This window comes from Artemia sp. Qi Xiang Cuo, chromosome 18 (genome assembly GCF_049724085.1).
Source record: "Artemia sp. Qi Xiang Cuo chromosome 18, ASM4972408v1, whole genome shotgun sequence".
NCBI lineage: Eukaryota > Metazoa > Arthropoda > Branchiopoda > Anostraca > Artemiidae > Artemia > Artemia sp. Qi Xiang Cuo.
This window is the reverse complement of record NC_142811.1, coordinates 18,822,532-18,838,140: the sequence shown is the minus strand read 5'-3', so window position 1 is coordinate 18,838,140 and position 15,609 is coordinate 18,822,532. Positions and strand designations below refer to the sequence as shown.

General features: G+C 35.0%; 1 protein-coding gene across 1 annotated transcript in view; it reads right to left on the bottom strand.

Annotated features, from left to right (window-relative positions):
• Positions 1-15,234, bottom strand: part of Hr39 (Nuclear hormone receptor FTZ-F1 beta) — a 127,502-nt gene extending 112,268 nt beyond the window's left edge. Inside the window, exons 1-2 of the mRNA XM_089104604.1 lie at positions 15,137-15,234; positions 5,263-5,393 (exon numbers count right to left, since the gene is read on the bottom strand). The gene's annotated coding sequence lies outside the window, so the exon portion shown is untranslated. The remainder of the gene's footprint in view (positions 1-5,262; positions 5,394-15,136) is intronic.
• Positions 15,235-15,609: the final 375 nt, after the last annotated feature.

Genomic DNA, 15,609 nt, shown 5'->3' with positions numbered 1-15,609 from the left:
ACACATAAAATGAGGGGGGGGGGTTGTAGGAGGAGAATCTCTTTATGGATCATTTACCAATATCCATACTACTACTACTACTAACCACTCACCGCAGCACCAAGCCGCCTGAGGCCAACACAGCTACGCACGCTCCTCCTCCTCCCTTTTTACACCCGCCCATGAAGTTCCCATTCCTTTAAATCTCTCTTTATGACGTCCTCCCACCCCAGACGAGGACGACCTGCTATCGTTTAGCCCTAGACGGTTGGCCGAAAAGAATAATCTTCGGCAATCTGTCATCCTTCATCCGCACAACGTGCCCTAGCCACCTCAACCTTTCTTTCATTATAGCCCTAGATATAGGTATTGAACCACATTTCGTATAGCCAATATCCATACCCACTTAAGAACACTTCTATTAGAGATTTATATTAAAATTTATGAAAATCTAGATTTTTGTCCTGCAGGCTCCATCTACCAAGACAAAAAAGGTAGGACCAGGAATCCTTTAGCTTTAAAGAAGGTTCAAGACCCTTCTAACGCCTTAAGGAGGGCTAATAAGAAAAATCGTATTAAACTTACAAAATACATGAAATACATAAAAACATAAAAATCTAAGTTTGTGTCCTTGGCCCATGTCAATTTTCAAACTAAATTACACCTGCATATAAAGAGTGGGTAGTAGAGGGACTTTCCAAGAATCTCTCCCTCCCTCCAAGAAGATTACTAAAAATTAGGGAAAAAAGACAGAAGAAAATTAGGGGAAAAGATGAACAGTAGATGGGACTTGATTTCGTCTTTCCTGATACCAAGGCGATCAATGCAGGGTTGCCAATCTTTTGGTCTATGAATACGTCCTGAGCATCCGAAAAATGTGTCATTTTTAGTTGAAATGCTTTCATCTTGAAATCTCAGAAACTAAGCGTTATTTTTTTTACCAGTTGTATTATTGACCAAAATAAGCTCTGTAAACCTCTTTCAAAGCGTCCAGTTAACATTAAATATATAAAACCGAAAAAAAAAACTATATAAAACATCCTTACAAAATGACTAAGTTTGAAAGCAGGAAACTCATATAAACACATAATCCCTTATTATTTGAAAAAAACTACGTTTTCTAAAGAGTTAAAGAGTCTGAGTTACATGGTCGAACCTTAAAACGTACAGGGATTAGGAGGTAAAATTGGGGAACTGGCACCCCCCCAAACCCCCCGCGTTCGCAGCCTTTAAGTAAAAAAAAAAAAATTTAAACTGAAAGTAAGGAGCGACATTAAAACTTAAAACTAGCATAAATTATTCCTTATATGACAGGGGCTGTGACCTCCTCACCGCATCTATCTTTACGCTACGTTTTGAATTTATCAAAACTCTTTTTTTAAAAAATAAAAACTTTAGCGTAAAGAGCGAGGCGTTGAGGAGGGCACAGCCTCTTTCATATACGGAATAATTTCTGTTCGTTTTAAGATTTAATGTCGCTCCTTACTTTCAGTTTAAAATTTTTTTTTTATTTAAAGGCTGCGAAAGCGGGGTTTGGGGGCGGCAGCCCCCAACTGTACCTCCTAATCCCTGTACGTTTTAAGGTTCGACCTTGTAACTCAGCCTCTTTAACTCTTTAGAAAACGTAGTTTTTTTCAAATAATTTCTGCACGTTTTTGTACAGTTTATTACTTATTATTGCTTGACTAACTGTTAGCTGATCGTGACAGGAGTTGAAGATTGGGGGCTGCCGCCCCCCAAACCCCCCGCTCTTGAACATTCTTGTGTTAAGGCTTTTAATTCCTGAATAATCAAATCACGTCTTACAGGGTGCCTCCTAATCCCTGTACGTTTTAAGGTTCGAACGTGTGACTCAGCCTCTTTAACAGCCCCCCCAACTGTGCCTCCTAATCCCTCTACGTTTTAAGGGTTGACCTTGTAACTCAGCCTCTTTAACTCTTTAGAAAACGTAGTTATTTTCAAATAACACACCTCACCCGGTTAGACATGCTTTGTTATGAAAATTGACGCGCAGATATTTTCATAACAAAGCATGTCTAACCTGTTTATCTGTATTATTTGAAAAAAACTAAGGTTTTTCGTGAATGTAAATTCGGGGGATAATTTTTTCGGTCTGAAAATATCAAAAGGCCCTAACAGGTCGAATTCTGCTTCGAATGAGTCCTCATTCAACCGGATCCGTTGCCAACTGTGGCCTGTAGGCGTGGCTAAGAAAAAAAAAGAAATGATGAGGAATTTTAAGTGGCTATATTTGGTTTTTTGAAAACAGGGAAGCAGTGATCGGATTGAGCTGAAATTTCGAGGATAAGCTCCCGGGCCCTAGGAAAGCTTAACCTCTAAATTTCAGCCCAATCGGACAACGTTAAAGGGGGCTGTGGTGGGAGGGTCCAAACTTCCGGCCCAGTTTACCCCATGAAGATAAAGTCAGAGGAGGATGAAATTTTGCAAGTTTCTTAGTTTGAGCTTGGGCTACAAAATGCGATTGCCGCCGTCTCTCTGCGACCTATAGGACCTGAAATCGCTTAACATTGTGGTGGGTCGCCTCTTTATAGAGGCACAAGTGTGCCTCCTTGACTTAGGAGAAAATCCTTTACTTACGACATCTCTGGCAAAACCTGCATGCTAAAAAAACGAGAAAAGGCACTACTTCGGTGAAGTGAAATTTTTTACCAAAATATATATACAGTTGGGAAATGTTTTGTTTTGTCATAAATTTATAAAATGCATCCCTCTTTTGCCCTTTTCTGTCTAAAATTTCTAAAATATGTCAATTTTTGCCCTTTTATGTAATTGTGTCCCAGCACATGGGGATGCGTCCTTTTGACATTAAATTCCGTCCAGTTGGCAACCCTGGATGAATGCTCGTGTGAATGACCCAAATATCAAACAAAAAGCTGCACGAAAAATGCGGTTCTATCCAAATTTCTGGAGCTATGACGAAAGAAAAGTTAAGGTAGCTAGAACACGATCTTGGCAAGCTAATAGGTGCTAGCCGACAAGCAGGATTCTTTCGAATAGAATAGGAGGAGGTCACAGTATCAGCAGCTCTGTTGACCTAGGATGACTTGATGCTGCAATGAATTGTCAGTAGTAATAGCAATAGCAGACTAGCGACTGCTGAAACCGCTTATAATACTCGTCTGTTAAACAGAACACGCCCAAGAAGTAAAGTTAGGTAATCCTGTAAAACCCTGTGGTATCAGAAAAAAACAACATCAAATCCCAAGCTCACTAGTTTATAAAAGTGAGCATTAGCCCTCCCTATTACAAATATCCTACTTGTCTCTTAAACAAAACGTACCCAAGAAGTTAGGTTAATCCAAATGAAATATACCAAAACATGATGATAATATAATACTTTAGAAACAAAATTATGGAAACTACGACAAAGAACTGTGGAAAGTAGGTCGTGCAGAACGCATTGTATTAAATACCTAAACTAGCCTAACTGCCTACAGATTGTACTGGGTACCCGGCTGACCGACGGTACTTCAAACAGTAGGCTGTACGAAAAGTGGATGCAGGGGCGGATCCAGGATTTTTCTATAGGGGGGGGGGGCAAAATAGGTTGATCCGATAAACTTGTGTTAGGAGCAAGTTTAATTAACGCAAACTTGAGTTAGTTAAGTAAATTACACTACATTAGACTACGCTAGGGGGGAGGGGTACGCGCACCCCCCTCGCCCCCTGGATCCGCCACTGTGCGGATGAAGGATGACAGATTGCCGAAGATTGTCCTTTTCGACCAACCGTCAAGGCCAAGGAGAAAGCAGGTCGTCCGCGGTTGGAGTGGGAGGATGTCACAAGGAAAGATTTAAAGGAAATAGAAACTTCCTAGGAGGGTGTAAAGAGGAAGGCTTGGTGCGGAGGAGTGTGCGTAGCTGTGTTGGCCTTAGGCGGCTTGGTGCTGCGGTGAGTTTTTAGTAGTAGTAGTAGTACATTGTAGTTTCCTCACTCAAAATAAGCAAATCATAACCGATTCAAGAGGAGCAAACCGGTTTTTGTCAGATCTTAGACAGCGTAATTCATGAGTGTGTTTCACTTATCAGACAAGTACCCAAATATGTAATATCTCAACGAAAATCTAGGCTTTAGGGCTTAAATCCACTTACTTGTACGTGAGATCCCTCGTCGTACGTGAGACACCCGAATCAAAAGAAATGCTCGTGTAATTCCCAAAGAAGTAGACGAGAAACATAAGGATGAAATAAGGATCCTTATGAGCCTATTAGATTTTTCATAGAATTTTTTGATTGGCTGAAAAAGTGTTTAAGGAAATCTTATTAGCTCAAATTGGAGGAGGCTAAATCTCGAAATCTCATTATGAATGGGCCTTTATAGATATTACCCACTTTCTTAAACTAACAAAGCTTTGTCAAATTGTCAAATCCATTTTCTTTCCTCTTATGTGAATTTCAAATTGTTCAATTTTGTTTGAATTACAATATTGCTCAATATAGTACATTATTGGTCAACAATTGTTCTAATAACATTCCAATAACTGATTCAGTAAAGAACGTAAATATATAATTTACGTTTTCTTCTGAACAAAAAACTAACATATATATATATATATATATATATATATATATATATATATATATATATATATATATATATATATATATATATATATATATATATATATATATATATATATATATATATATATATATATATATATATATATATATATATATATATATATATATATATATATATATATATATATATATATATCAAAAGTTTGAGGATTAACGTTTTTTCGTACTTACTTCTCATCCACAATTGGTACATCATGCCAAATTATACTGATTGGAAAAAAAAAAACTTCGAATATAGCCTAGGCCCTAAGGCTCTATCTAGGCACTAGGTGGGGGGACTCTGAATTCCAATATATATACACATTTTTTTTAATGCCATGAAACACGAATTTAGTTATCATAATATTTATTTTAGAAAGACCAAAAATTAAACTGGTATCTAAGAAAACGAAAAACATTTTTCAGTTTTCTTCCACTCCCGTGTAAAACTTGAACAGTTAAATAACGCTATTTGAGATACGGCGGCATAGGGGAAAAGAGAAAATTTCTGTGCATAGATTGGACTCCAATTTGGGAGTTTACCAAAATCAATCCTAAAGCATTGCACACACCATGAAGCTACCTTGCCTAAAGCAATCATAAAGAATAATGACCTTCTGAATATGTTCAGACTGTATCGGCAAAGTTAAAAAAAACATGCTACTTGTCAAGTTTTGAAACACAAAATAAGCATACTCACTAAGTAATCGGTCATCCAAAAATAAAGAAAGCCAATTCAACTATGAATAATGGTCCATCTTTCCATTTTTAATTTCCTTTTGTAACTTAGGCTTTTGTTAGGAAGACATCGTTTGATGAGTTTTTAAATCCCTGGAAAAAAATTATTACTTTGCTGAGATAAAAGGGTTATTCACAATCAAAGGGTTATTCAGAGATAAAAGGGTTATTCACAATATATATATATATATATATATATATATATATATATATATATATATATATATATATATATATATATATATTTAATTTGGGGCCTTTTTTGCATTGCGACGATGGAGAGATATAGATATAATGGGCATGATGAAGCTTGGACGGTTGCCCGTTGCCCATCTCAGTAGATATTCTAGGTAGGTTCCCTTGTGAATAATTCAAAGAGTTTCCAGGGGCACCGATTCAGGAAAATGAAGGGAGCCAACAATTTTATCGTTTGTTCATGAAGACGCAAAAGATATTTTTCGAAATCCATGGAATATATTCCAGCATACGCGTCTAAAGACACAGTGACATATTCATTTCATTTAACTAATTCTAACATAGTCCAGTAAATCTACGAAACTCTGGGACAAAATTGCAATATAAAAGATTTTTACACCGTCTTGTAGAAAAACAAATTCTGTACACCATATCAAAAGTTTCCAAAAATCCCCTTGGCGGAACAGGGGAAAAAACAGGGGAAGAGGGGGAAGATTGTAAAAACTCAGGGGCAGATTTATTGTATACTCGAACTTCACGTCTACTCTTTTTCTGCGCGGAGAAATCGAAAAAGGAAGTTATGTTGTTTTATCGCTGGACTTCCCCCTTTGGCGGGGGAGGGGGAAAACAGTATCCTCGGGAGTTGTGCGATATGGCTGGTCAAAACGTTGCCCCCAAGGGTTTTTTACTTGATGATTCCAAAAAACATGGTATTAGATTTGTATCTTGCTTTTCTGCAGGGTTTTCAACGTAGGGGAGACAATGCATCGGGCCTTCAGATTACGTGAGCAGATTTACTTCGACTATATAATAGAAACATAAGAAAAAACTAAATGTAAGAAATGTAAGAAACAAATCAGGGAGCGAGGCGTTGAGGAGGGGACAGCCTCGTTCATATACGGAATAATTTCTGTTCGTTTTAAGTTTTAACATCGTACCTTACTTTCAGTTAAAAAAAAATTGTTTTTTTTATTTAATTCACGTTTACATAGCGTAATCTTTTCCAATTGTCTTGCAAGGAAAGAAGAGACAATACAGAGATAAGAGGGAGATAGATTCGAGGAGATAAGAAGGAGAAAAATAAGGAGAAAAGAAGGGCAAGGTAGATTCAAATCCAGCGTTCTTTTTGGGACACCCTGTTTCAAATTGACCAGTAAAAAAAATACATGCTGCCCTTTCTACCGAAGCGTTGCCGGTGGAAAAGGGAAGAGGAGGGGAAGGAGGTCGTAGTTTGGAAGAGACACTGACCCTATTTTTGCCTCCAGTCAAACTTACATATGTAAAAAATTCTGCATCAAACAACTTGCAACATATCCAAATCTCTTCTAAAAAGCTGTTGGGGAGATGAAAAGGAAGTGTTGGAGGGGCTGTGGACACATTGTATACCTTAAATGATTTAGATTAAAAATCATTGTGCAATATTGATTTTAAATAGGTGGAGCAGGGATACCCTTCTGTTAAAATGCTGGGGATGTGAGGGGCAGATCTAGAGCAAGATCTTGGGGGGCCAGTGAGACAAGGGTGCCAATAAGCAAAATCTTGGGGAGGGCAATGTGACAAGGGCACCAATATTTGACCCAATTGAAAAATTTATTTTAAGAAAAAGATAAAAACAAGGTATGATACACACCTGAGAAAATTGGCCTGAGTTCCAAAAAAAGGAGTGATTCACCCCCAAAATTCAAGCAATCTTAATGAAAATCACACCACAAGATTCACTCTATCAGAGAAACCTTCTCTATGTACAATAATGATGAAGTTTGCATTTTTTTTTTCCCAAAAGAAATACCATGAATTCATTTTTTTTTCAAGGTATGAAACCAACCGTCTTAGATAATTGGGATAAGGCTCTTTAGAACAATAAAAGTTTTAGTACCCTTTTTAAAAGGCAAAAGAATGTGCCACAGGAAAGTGGCACTTTCTGCTATTTTGTGGCCTTTAACTACAATTTTGTTAGGTAATCTCTCATCTTCCTTCATTCAGACTAAGCCTGAATGAGGGCACTGTGGGGTGAAACCTCTCTTCTTATTGCAGAAAAATGTTTCTGCATTTTATTATATTATTTATATATATATATATATATATATATATATATATATATATATATATATATATATATATATATCTTGAAGAACCTATTTAAGGTCAAAAATGACTTTAAACCAGATGATAATTGGACCTAGGCCTTAAGATCTCGAATTTGCAGACTTTAAAATTTTCTTTGGATATATGTTTAATTTTAAGTTCATGGGACATTTTCTTCTTGTTGCAGCAAGTTTTGGACCAGTCATTCAGATGATACAAATTATTCTCTTGTGGGGCAATTTTAGTCAGTAAGCATTGGCAACGCTGGTATTTACTTTAAAGCTTGATTTAACTAAATTGATTTGCTTCATAATTCACAAAATTATACATGGTGATATGTAAGTATGTACTACATAGGAGAGGAGGTGGGGGGGGGGGGGTAGACGCATCAAAGAGTGCATTTTGATGCCTAAATATTTAACTCTTGTTGAGCTTTCAAGTGCTAGCAGGAGTGATTTCAGTGATTTTAAATGATAACATTTCTCTTTTCCTGCTTGTATAAAATGTTCCAATATATTTAAACATGTGCATAGAATGTATCTAAACATCAGAAAATCCTATTTTAGATGTTGCAATGGCTTCAGCCATGCAGAAGATCAAAAGTCACGTAGAATTTCTATCCATATGAACAAAAAAAAAACTGTCTATCCATCCATAATTCTATAGTAAAAATATAATTAAGGATCAATTCAGGTAACAATGCAATTGTGAAGGTACTGATTAGTATATTTGGATAGAATATTGAACAGGTAATCAGATGGTGTATATCTTTTTCTTTTTATCTGATTTTTAGGAGCCATCAACCCCACCCCCTGCCCTACTTCAAATTAAACCCCTGAACCCAAGACTATATACAAAAACATTGCTGATTTTGTGGGTTTTCTGGGATACAGTTGTCATAGTAGCAACTACAGTCATTTTTTTTAATCAATTTACAAACTAAAAGATGAACATTTAACTTCATGAGCCTTGCATTGCTCTTTATGATATACTTATCACTACTCTTGCAAATTCATTTTAGCCCCCTGCCCTTCTAATTAGGCGAGTTAAAGCCCTGGGCTAAATGAAAAAATTTACTGATTCTGCAGGTTTCTCATCACATTTAACTCACTTCTCACGAATGTCTGTTCATAATGCCAAACAAAGACAATTTGAAAGAAAAAAAAAACAGAATCAGCAAACTTTTGTGTATAGCCTTGGGCTAAATCAATCCTCATTAGGGGGACACTGGGATACATTAGCAAGGGTAGTAATTACATAGTATAACCCTTCTTTTGAAAGAAACACTATAATAAAAAAAAAACAGTCCTTTACCCCACACACCCTTACCTTCCTATACAACTGTACCTTCCTTACCCTACAAACCCATTACCCTCCTTACCCTACACAAACCCGTACCCCACAGTTCCTTACCCTTCTAATGGTGTCAGATATAGCCCTATATATTATAACTCCCAACTATTTTTCAAAATTGCTAGCATTGTTGTGTTTCTTTTGCAATGTATTTGGTATGGTAATTGTGTGTTTCTTTGGTAGGCTAATACTTCTAGTACTCAGTCAGTGACTAATATTGGACAAAGATTTTGATCAAAATGAATCTTTCATAAACATGGACAGCATGTTCCCAATCTCAGATATGATGTAGATAGTCTTAGATAGTTGGGTTCGGACTGGGCTAATTAGGATTGGCTGCACAATCAAGGAATTTTTTTTTACTTTAAAAAAAGGGTGTTCAAATTTGGAATAAAATACCAAAAGAGATTAAATTAAATGTTGTTTTTTCCATTCTTTAAATTTAAATGAAGAAATTTCTTTGGTTTGGGGTGGGGTAAGCAATTTAGTTTATACTTATGCATCATCTTTTGTACTTTTTTTTTTTTTTTTTTTTATAGTTGTGGCAGATACTTTGTTGCTTTTTATGAATGTTTTTTATTGACAGTAGTTTTCTCAGTTAATGTTTTCTTAGTCTTGGGTTATTATGTGAAATTATTAAGTCTGAAGTTTTAGATTGAATGCATCTATGATTGAGTCTCTGAATGATTTAGATACATTACTCTAACTTTAAGATCCTATGTTAAAGATTTGGCAGCATTTTCCAAGTTTATGCTCAAGCTTAAAGTGCTATCCATGATTAAGCTATGATGAATGTATGTATGTATTTTCAAAAAAAAGCCTTTGGGCCATAAGAAAAAAAAACACAAACAAAAAACACAAGTAAATTAAAAGAAAAACATACTGATATATGAATCTTTACAAAATTATTTATAAAGATATACATCTCACAATGTATCAGCCCTTCATCAACATACTTAGCCAGATTCCTTAATGTCATTTTAACTCATGATTTTACATTCCCTTCCACCCACCTTCTATCTGTCAACACTAACAAAACATAGATAATCTCGGAGACCACACTGCCTTTCCATGACGATAAAATATACGTTAAAAATAGGGATAAAAGCCTTTTTAATAGACAGTGTATAATAAATTTTACAAAAAATACCAGATGTTTCGGTCATATATACAGTGACCATCATCAGTAGTAAAGCTAAAACTGACTTCTGACTTTTAGTTTTACTACTGATGATGGTCACTGTATATGTGACCAAAAGGTATTTTTTGTGAAATTTATTATACACTGTCTATTAAAAAGGATTTTATCCCTATTTTGAACTTTTATTTTACTAACAAAACACTCATTTCTCAGATCTGCTGATTCCTTAAAATTCCCCAAAAAATGAAAAATATCATCATCTTCCCATCACATCAGACAAGGGAAATGGTTAACACTATGACCCTGGAATTTCCTCTCTCTTTCCCCAATATCAGTCGACCATCCCTTTAAACTCAAAATCCATTTTATTTCTTCCCCTTTCAACCCCAACTTAAAATAAACTGGTGACTAGCACTGCATTCAAAACTGGGGGTCTTACATCAGGTTTAAAAATATTCAAGCTAATCAGATACTTATTAATAAAAATTTATACAATGATAAATCACTCCATTGTCTAGGTGGTATAATAGAGACTTTACAGTGAATCAAAGGTTGAAGTGGTTATTAGCTGCCCAAGTACCAGGTATCTTGTCCAATTGGTGTTTTTATCTGCCCAGTTGAATTATGTCTTTGTGAAAGAATTGGGATCAGTTATAAAAATATATTATTTTAAAACAAATATTAAAAATGGAAGGAAGAATGAAAATCTGATTAATAGAAATGTCTGACATACTACAAAGCAGTAACTTCATTATTTGGAGTGTCTTCTTGCAGTTTTGTACATAGTCTAGCATCTTTATAGGGGTAAGGGGGTTGTATTGCCATGGTTTCAACCATTATACTTAGAAAGAGTGCTACTTTTAAAAACAGAGTTGAATAGGAAATTGAATAATAGCTAATTGCTCAAATCAGAGGCACATTTGAGGGAAAAGTATGAAAACTACTTTGAATTGTAAATGCTCACTCAACTCATTTCTAAAAGTGCACTGCCTCACTTTACATTCCCACCTTGTCTGTGATTAGTTACACAGCCTACTGTATGTATTCCCATTATATTTTACAAGAAGAGTGGTGTAATTGTAAACTATAATTGGAATGAATAAAGTGAGCTAGATAGTAATCAAGGGGGGGGGGGGGATAAAATGAAGCACCTTTAGAAGTGAATTGTTTCCTTAAGTTTTAAAGCACCATAGTTTTGATAACTTTTAGGGTTTTGAACAAATTGGCTCCTGATCTTTACCTTTCCCTCCTCTTTTGTTAATATCACTTGTCCCTTCTTCTAGTGCTAGGCAAAAAAATGGGCTTTTTAGTCAAGATTATTTCACTATTTAACCATCTTCCTGTGGACTGTAACAGGTGGCTGTTAGTTGCCTGTATGTGGTAAAACAAGAGTATAAGGCTCCCATAAATTTTCTTACTTAAGTTACAAAAGATAGCCTAGACCTAAATTACCAGCCTGTCCTATACCCTATATAATCTTCAAAGCCTTAGAAACACAAAAGAAGCAGATGTGTAAAATTTTGCATCAGGGGCTTTTGTTGACCTTGGAAAGTAAATGAGTTACATGAATGAAACTCAGGATTGGATTAAAAGTGTTCATAATCCTAGGAAGTATTTTGAAGTAGGTACCTTTGCCCCTTTTCTTTTTAAAGGACACTGAAATTTGTTGATTTTTATAATATTTGTGTTATAAAAGTAAAACATTGAGAAACAGGTTTACAGCTCAAATTTTGCTTAGTCCTAATTTATAAGGTTTTAAAGATTTGCAAATTTATTTTTTATAAAACAGCCTTGGTGAGCTAATGAAAAGCTATTGAAAAAGAGAATGAAAACTCAAAATTAAGTTAGTACTGTTGGTCAAGGTTTATATCAGCTATAGACTAGTCATCTAGACTAGCTTATGCATTTTACTAACCCTTATAAATAAGGAAAGGGTGGAAGAAGTTGCTTGACCTTCCCATGTTATATTTAAGGTACCAGATTCTTTTCTGAAAGTATTTTTCACCTTATTCAACTAGGCTACTTTCCAAGATAAACAAGAAGCCTCTCAACAAGAGTTTTACTATAAATAAAAAGCTTAGTCAAATCCTCAAACATTGCTTTCCTTAACTCAGCAACCATCTTTTCTAGGGTGGCCAGCATTTACCCTCCTCCCCCATTGGAAAATATGGGGGTATGTTCTGTGGGGGTAAATGCCTAGAACCAAGTTCTAGCCTAGAACTTTTCTAGGCTAGAGTAAGATGCACAGTAGTTGGACAGCTAATCACCTCTGCAACAAAAAAAAAACAATGTAAAATCTCTATCACATCACCTAGAAATTGAATAGTTCCACCATTCAATTTGGCTAGCTTTTCTTATTATAGTGTAATTAAGTTGAGTATTTTAGCCACAATGCTGAAGATTTTCAGGTTTATTTTTTATTATTTGGTTTTCAATGATTTATCTCTAAAGTATTAATTTTCATCATATTTTGGTATATTTCATTATGATCAACCTAACTTCACTTTTTAAGTGTTGTTGCTAAAATATACCAGTACCAAATTACCTACTTGACAAGTCTGAGTAGAATTTGAAGCCCTATTGATGTTTTTTTCTAAATTTAGGAAATGTGTTTACAGATCTTTGAAACCTCATAAATTGGAATTGACAAAGTTGTGAAGCTGAAAAATACTTTTCTTTTGAAAAGTATTTAGAAAAATATTTAGGCAGCAGATCTATTTTGCATGTTTCACTTTTATAACACAGAAGATTTTTAATGGTCATCAAAGGTCAGTACCCTTTAGAGGGAGGAGTAGAGGTAGGTACTTCAAAATACCTTCCTGGAACATACTTTAGTATGTAGATCCATCCCTAAAAGTTTCATTTGCCTAACTTAACCACTTTCCAAGATAGCAAAAATTAGTTTGTCTAGAATTTTACAAATTTCTGAACTTTTTGTAAATATAATTTACAAACCTGCAGGACAAATAGCATTATTTTGTAATTCTGATTGATCTGTCTCAAATAAAACAAAATTTTCAAAAATGAAAACTAGTCATAACATGAATGAAAATATGGTGTTTATGTGATAAATTGAAACTTTCTACATATTAAAAAGTAAGAATTTTATAATAAAATATTTATCTTTTTACAGTCAAGGACTATGAAAGACCTTGGGGGGGGGGGATTAGGGCTACAAATAAATACTGAAAACCAAATCATAAAAATGAACAAAAATTGGCAATCTAAAAATATCTCCTTTTTGTTATAGCCTGCCTCCTTTTGGAGAGCTGCTATTCTGGACCTTTAAACCTAGAGATCTAGGTAAATTTCTAGGTAACACTATAATCTAACTAGGATGAAAGCAAAAACATCATTTGATGCCTTTTTTATGCTCTTTCATAATTCAAAATTACTTCTGTTGCAAATTGCATCTTGAGCCCTTAAAGGGGCCCCAAAGCTATCTTATATGAATTATAAGAGCATAAAAAAAATCAAATGATGTTTTCACACTCATCCAAGCTAAATTATATGGCCCACTGCAAATTTACCATGAACTTTGACCCCCCCCCCCTAATGTTGAAATATATCCTAAATTGTTGATGGCAAAGTTTTGAATTATAAAATTCAGCACTATTTTTTAAGGCATTTGAAAAGCTTGAAATGGTAAGAAAATAGTTTAGGCTATATTTGAGTTCACTTTTCAATAACTTAACTAGTGTTTATAACTTCTTGTGTGGTTACAAAAATGATATACCTTTGGGCCCCTTTAAGGGCTCAAGATGCAATTTGTGACAGAAGCAATTATTGAATTATGAAAGAACATAAAAAAGGCATCAAATGATGTTTCCAGTTTTATCCTAACTAAATGGTAAATATTTACCAAATCATATTATTGAGTTAGGAATAAAGTGAATACACCATTCAATGCCTTTTTTTTATGATGATTACTAATATAATAATCATTTCTATTGGAAATGAATTTCAGCCCCCTCCCCCGCTCCTAACCTCCACCCCCAGATGTGCAAATATATATCCTGAATTGATATATATAGGGGGGGCTATAATTTATTTCCAATAGAAATGATTGTTATATTTGTAATCAGCATAAAAAAAGGTCAATATCTACCAAATCATATTATTGAGTTAGGAATATAGTGAATACACCATTCGATGACTTTTTTTATTCTTTTTACAAATATAATAAGCTTTTAAAACGTAAATGAATTAACGCCCCCCCCCCTATAGAGGGTAGCCAGACCCCACACCGGAATGGGGATATATAGGGGGGGGGGCTGAAATTCATCTCTAATAGAAATGCTTAGCCTATTATATTTGTAATCAGCAAAAAAAAAGGCATCGAATGGTGTATTCACTTTATTCCTAACTCAATAATATGATTTGGTATATATTGACCAAAAAGGCATCAAATGGTAGGTAGGCTATATTCACTTTATTTGAAACTCAATAGGCCTAATATGATTTGGTAAATATTTAACAACTAAATTATAGTGCCACCTAGAAATTTACCCAGATCATGTCTAGGAGCCTGTCAACCATGTTTAGGAAAAATAGGCTAGGCTAGGCCTACATTTTGATCAAGATGTTTGTCTAAGACTAAAAATTTTTCAAGTACTGGGGGTCTTGTCCTATATCTATTGGTAGACTAGGAAAAGCCTATCATAGGCAATTTGCTCAAATAGGCCTAGCCTACTTTAGACCCAGGCCAGTGGTGGTTCTAGGCCTGGGCAGGGGTTCAGTTTTTATGACATGAAATACCTTTTATTTATACACTTACTGCAGTATACCTTGACCCTCCCCTCTCAGATTATGAGGCATAAAAGTAGGCTTACTACTGGCCTTGGCTACATTTCTAAAACAGAATTTAAAAAGGAAGAGACAGCAATGGTTTAGAAACAGCACCTCAGCTAATCTGGGTGTAGCCCAGTTGGCAAAAAAATACTTTAGGTTAAGACTGCTTTAAGTATACAAGGAGCTAGGCTAGCAGCCTAGCTTACAAATAGGTTAGGCTATAGGCTGTTACAGTCCAATTTAAAGCAGAAAAATAATTATATAAACTTACTCTGGACAAATGTTTCCATCAGAATCTTCAGCTTATAAATCCAGATAAATTTAATAGCAATTCAACTCCCTCAAATCCATACTAATAGTTGTCTCAAACACACAACTTGTTGTGATTTGAAATGATGAAAATAGTGAATTGAAGGTCTGCTATAAAAATGTAATCCCTGTGTTGTTTCAACAAGGCTCTTCTAAAGTTTTTAGTTGTTATCGATTTTATTAAAAGCAAATGCATGTTTTCCATTCTCATCAAAGATACCAAAATAAGGTGGAAGTCATGTATATTATTATTTTACTACAAATGTCCAGGCTTTTGCAGGTAAGGGTTCGAGTTAATAACCACTCACACGGGACTTAGTCGTAGTCACGACTACGACTACGACTTGAAAAAACTTCCTATTTACACGGGGCTCTGAGTCTCAGTCCCAGGCGTACTAATAATTCAATTTGGATAAACTCACCAGAAACTAACAC